We start from the raw sequence: 5,881 nt of genomic DNA on the forward strand, positions 1-5,881 counted from the left end.
CGGAAGAAACGTGCCTGCCTTGATTGTGTCCCTAGGACCTCGCACTGGCACACAGTAGGTGTTCAACAAAAGCTGGGAGGAGGCCTGAATGCTGCCTCGGCCTGGCCGTGAGCGTGTGCTGCTGCCTGGGCCTGCCAGTGCCCGCGCGTTTCCAAGGGGCAGTGCTGAGAGCACCCCAAAGGCAGCACGAGAGGCAAGAGATCCTAGGCTTACAGAGAAACTGAGGCACAGAGGGGACTGAGCTCTCTGGAGCCCCAGAGAGAGCTGGGTCTGTGGGAGCCAGGCTGCGGCACCTGGCACACCACAGGGAACAGGCAAGCAGAGCAATGTGCGGGGTCAAGTGCAGGGGGCCGGTAAGGGAAACAAGGAGAGGAAGGAGGAGGCAGCTTGGGGGCTACGCCAGGCCATCTCTTGACAGGGGAGCGGGGAGGCGGGTGCTCTGGGCCAGAGGCTGGGTCAGATCTCCGGCCAAAGCAAACCCGCCTCAGGGGGCTGCAGTGCTGCCTCCCTGCCCAGATGGGATCAAAGGCAAATTGGAGCCCTGGAGGGCCCAGCTATGACCCCTGCCCCCACTCAGCAGGGCCCAGGAACACGCCTCCCCATTACCCCGACATTCTTTTCCGGCCCAAAGGATCTCTGCCAACAGACCCATCTGGGATTTGCTGATCAAACGCAGCCACAAAACCGCAGGTTCCTCAGCCCCGGCCCAGCCCCGGCCTCCATCGCAGGGCTTCGGGGAGAAAGCAGGTGGCCTCTGCCTGGATCTGAGCCCCTCCTGGCTTCTGTACCGAGAGGTACAGGGGTCGGACTCGTTTCTGTGGTTATACCCATACATACAATAGGAGGGCCTGCCTGCTTGGGCGGCCTCTGAGCCCAGGTCTCCACCAAGTGGTTCTCCTTCTCCTTCTCCTTCTCCTTCTCCTTCTCCTTCTCCTTCTCCTTCTCCTTCTCCTTCTCCTTCTCCTTCTCCTTCTCCTTCTCCTTCTCCTCCTTCTCCTTCTTCTTCTCCTTCTTCTCCTTCTCCTTCTTCAAATATATATTTTATTGATTTTTTTACAGAGAGAAAGGGGGAGAGATACCGTATTTTCTGGCATATAAAACAACTTTTGAAAACGGAAAAAAGCCTGCTCAGATTGGCCAGAGTCAGAGAGGCAGTCTATAAAATAAGAACTGGTGTTGCCTCGGAAGTGGGGGGGTAGTCTTATACAGCGAATATAGGCCTAAACCTATGTTTTAATGTTAAAATTAGGGGGGTCGTCTTATATGCCAGAAAATACGGTAGTTAGAAACATTGATCAGCTGCCTCCTGCACACCCCTCACTAGGAATGTGCCCGCAACCAACGTACATGCCCTTGACTGGAATCGAACCTGGGACCCCTCAGTCCGCAGGCCAACGCTCTATCCACTGAGTCAAACTGGTTTTGGCAACAGGCGGTTCTTGAATAAAGACGACTGTGGCTTTGGCTGAGACCTGCGCTGGCGAGGACGTAGCTGGGACTTGGAGATCATCAGAGTTGCCAAGGGGCCCCCGAGATTTTCTAACTCTGCTCTCATGATTCATGTAGAGACCGAAGGCCAGCATGAGGGTGCCTCCCGGGCCGCAGAGCTGGTGAATGGCCCACCAGGGCCCACGTACAGGCATGTGGCCTTCATGTCAGGGCCCGGCGGGGGCCACAGGGGGTGTGGGTGGGAAGGCAGAGGCCAGAATAGCCCCGGGCCCTCATGTCAGGGGGAGGGTTAAGATGGGCCCCGCACATCTTTTTCTTCCCCCTGAGACTTCCCCCTGCATGTCCAGGTGGGACGTGAACATGGAGCTCACCCGCCCGGAGAGCCACAGGGGGACAGAAGTAGGACTGGGCCTGGCCGAGTAGCTCAGTTGGTTGGAGTGTCATCCTGAGACACCAAGGTTGTGGGTTCAATCCCCCGTCAGACCACATACAAAAATCAACCAATGAACGCATACGTAAGTAGGATAATTTCTCTCTCTCTCTCTCTCTCTTTCTCTCTCTCTCTCTCTCAAAATCAACACCTAAAAAATTTAAAAAGCCCCGATCAGTGGGGCTCAGTTACTTGAAGCATCATCCCATCCCACACACCAGAAGGTGGCCTTTTGATTTCCTGTCTGGGCACACACTCAGGTTGCGGGTTTGATCCCTAGTCAGGGCATGTGCAGGAGGCAACTGATCTCTCTCACATCAATGTTTCTCTCTCTCTCTCTCTCTCTCATCAATTTTAAAAATTCACCTTTAAAAATGTTTTCAATAAGAAGTAGGATTGGAGCAGAGCAGAGCAGCTGAGGGAAATTCTTCTCTTTTCTCCGTTTTCTAATCCTTTCTGAAGTAGCGTGAACAATAAGAAATTATGAGGACAATCTGGGGGGAAGAGTGAAGCAGACAGAAGCGAGAAGAGGCAGAGGCAGAGGGTTCTAGAATCCATTTTGAGTGGCTTGGAAAGGAGGACCAGAAAGAAAGCAGAGGAGCCGAGTCCAGGGGGAGAACTCCCCCGCCCCTCTCGCCGTCCCTGGGGTCCAGTGGGGAAACTGAGGAAGCCACGGAATTTGAACAGCCGCCCTGCGGCCCTGAGCCCAGCCTTCCTACCACAAGGCCACTGCAATCTCCCGATGTGGGCAGAGAGGGCCGGAGAGCAGGGGGTGTCAGAGGCACCCTGTTGGACACTTGTCATGGCCACCCAGGCCTGCCCAGCACCCTTGTGCTATCACCCCAAGACAGCCTCCCCCCGGAAGAAAAAATGTCCAACACACCCCCAGAGGGCCCAGGAGCCTGGCCACTGTGACAAGACCAGGGGCCCTGAAGAAGGAGAGAAAGGGGAGGTGGAGAGATGGGAAGGGAAAGGAGGGGAGGGATAGGAAGGGAAAGGAGGGGAGGGATGGGGAGGGGAGGGGAGGGGAGGAGAGGGGAGGGGAGGGGAGGAGAGGGAAAGGGAGGGATGGGGAGGGGAGGGGAGGGCAGGGGAGGGCAGGGGAGGCTGCCAGGGAGGGCTGGCGACAGGGAGGAGGGAGGGAGCGAGCAGGGCTGGGGAGCTTGGCCCAAATCAGGACGGAAGCAAAGAAGTGGGGTGAGGGGCGGAGGAGGGACAGTGGGGGTGATAGAGGCTCCCAGGGCTCCTGCCCTCCCTCCCTCCCTCCCCCTCTCCCTTTTATGATCTTGAAACAACCTTCAAGTCTGGGCCCGAGGCCCCAGGAGGCCAGTCTCTTAGGAAACGCGGCTGTTTCTTGGAGACCTTGAGAGCCATCTGCAGCTGGGCCGCGCCCCCCCTCGTCTCAGGCGCATTCTCCCATGGCCTCTCACGTACACCCACGGGGGCCCTGTCCTCCACCGCCCCTGGCCGGCCGCGGGCACGCACCCGCTACACACACCGCTGGTGTTCACAGGACTGTGGCCTCTCCTGTCCCAGGAGCGGCTCCTCTGCAATGGCCATTTTGCGCCCTGGCCGGTGTGGCTCAGTGGACAGAGCGCCGGCCTGCGGACCGAAGCGCCCTGGGTTTGATTCCGGACAAGGGCATGCCCCTCGGTTGCAGGCTCCTCCCCGGCCACACCGGTCTGGGCTCGTGCCGGAGGCAACCAAGGGCTGTGTTTCTCTCGCGTGGATGTTTCTCCCTGTCTTTCCCTCTCACTTCCACTCTCCCTAAAAAGCACTGGAAAAATATCCTTGGATGAGGATTTAAAGAATAAAGAAGGCTCAGTGGGATTACCATGTGGTGCGTTCCCAGGTCTCTCCCCCACGCCCATCCCATACAGCGATGCCCGCTCCATCATTAGCTAGCACACACCTGGGTACACATACAGACCTGTGCCCATACTACTCTGCCTCTCTTTCAAACACCCTCCCCCTCACACACACACACACACACACACACACACACACACACACCCCTCCCTCCCAGATTTCCCCAAGCCAACATCCCACTGGGTTTAGGAACCCCATCCCGCCCTTTGCCGACCCCCTCTCTGCCCTGTGCCTTTCAAACCCACGCCCCAGACCGGGCCCCTGACTCCCCCACCTCCTCCTACTTCCAAGTCTTCATTCCTCACTGCAAGGGCCTCGTCCACACTGGCACCGGTGACCGTGTTCCAAGGAGCAGGAGCCCAGCCCAGGCTCCCAGACCAGAGGACCGGGCATCAGCACCCATTCGTGCCCTGGAGTCTGGTCCACGGCCAGGGCCCAGGCGGTCCCCCCGGGCTGCCCCCCTCACCTGGGCAGGGAGGGTGCTCCGGGGCCCGTGGGGGAGGAAGCGGCCCCGGGTCCCGCCATCTGTCGTCCGGCCCCAATGTGGGGGCCGCGGTGCCCTTGGGGCTGTGGCTGGCCCCGGTGCAGACAGGCAGGGAGCCTGCCAGGCTGTATGGGCACAGGAAGGGCACAGTCCCTTCCGGCGCTGGGCCTCACCACGGGGCCCGGAGCCAGGGCTGGAAGGGCTGGCAGCTCAGGGAGGAACCGGCAGGCTGAGGGAGGGGGAGCCGAGACCAAGAGAGCCCAGCGCTGACGCCTGCACACACACCTTCAGGCTCTGGGGCCGATTTCTCACCTCTCACCCCTGGTGCTTGCAGAGGCAGAAGGCAGCCCAGAACCCCAGCCCAGGCGCTAAAGAACAGGCGCTTCTAACTCCCAAGTCACCCTCTGTCCACCCTGAGCGGGGACGGGGCTGCCCAGTGGCCCCCAGGGACATGGAGGCAGCCTCCCTGGTTCTAACCACAAGCTCCTCGCTGCACCTGCAGCTCCATCCGCTCCTCCCGCACAGGGGCCCTGACCTGGGCCGGGTTCCTGTTTCCGCCCCATCCCTCCCAGGTCCACGTTCAAGATCGGCTGAGGGGCCCAGAGAGCCAAGATGGCTGCCCACTTGTCAGCCGGGAAGTGACTGAGGAGGTGAAAGCGGGTGTGACCTTCCCACCCTAGTGAGAGGGGCCGTTCTGGGGGGAATTCAGCCCTGAGCCCTGTGCCCTCCGATGGACCTGCGGGAGGACAGGTGGTAATCACTCCGCACGGAGCTTCCCAGGGGCCAGGGACGGACAGACCAGCCCCGCCAGTGGCACCTGAGGCCTCCAGACCAGAGGCCCCAGCCCTGCCCTCCTGGCCTCCCGGCCTCCAAGGGGCTCAGGATGCTCAGACTTGCCCCCAGCCCGCGGGCCTCCCTTCACCCGCTCTGTGTAGCCACAGAAATCAGGGCCCTGGGGACAATCCTTCCCCTGACGACTTAAGGAGGAGGCAGGGGTCGGGTCTTCCTTCTGCCCTTCTGTTCTCCCCGCCTCCCTTTGTCCCTCATTCTTCGTCTCCCCGACCGAATAAGCAGCAGCAAGACCCTGCGATCAACCGGTCCCACCTGGGTCGCCTCCTCTCCGCCATGCTAGCTGGTTACAGACACCCCTTCCCACCCCTTCCCGCCTTCTCCGGACTTCGGACCGGAGCCCCCTTTGGTTCTCACGGGTCCTTCCCAGGCGCTTCGCTTACAAGGGCAGGGCCCGGCTTGGGTTCGAGGCCATTTACTTCCTCTGACTGCAGGGTCCCCCGGGCTTCTCTGGGAAGCTGGAGGGAGGCTCAGGGGCCCTGGCTTCTGGTTCTGTCCGTTTACAGTGTTTAATCTCCTGGTGCCTGAGTTTCCTTATCGCAAGGAAGGTGCGCCCTGTGCCTTGGGGTTCGAGGATGCTGGGGGACTGCTCCCCTCTGCCAGGCCCAGGGGTGCATTCACACCCCCACTCCCCCCTCCACCCCCCACTCCCACCTCCACCCGGGCTCCTCGGAGGGGAGCGCGCAGTAGGACCTCCTGACAGCCACTGCCAGTTGCTTTAGGGGCGGGAGGGGAGGAGTCCTCCGGGATCCAGTTTCAACAAATGTTTCTTTCCAGAGGAGGGCGGGCGGGGCCGAGGG

This window comes from Pipistrellus kuhlii, unplaced genomic scaffold, assembly GCF_014108245.1.
Source record: "Pipistrellus kuhlii isolate mPipKuh1 unplaced genomic scaffold, mPipKuh1.p scaffold_m20_p_18, whole genome shotgun sequence".
Lineage (NCBI taxonomy): Eukaryota > Metazoa > Chordata > Mammalia > Chiroptera > Vespertilionidae > Pipistrellus > Pipistrellus kuhlii.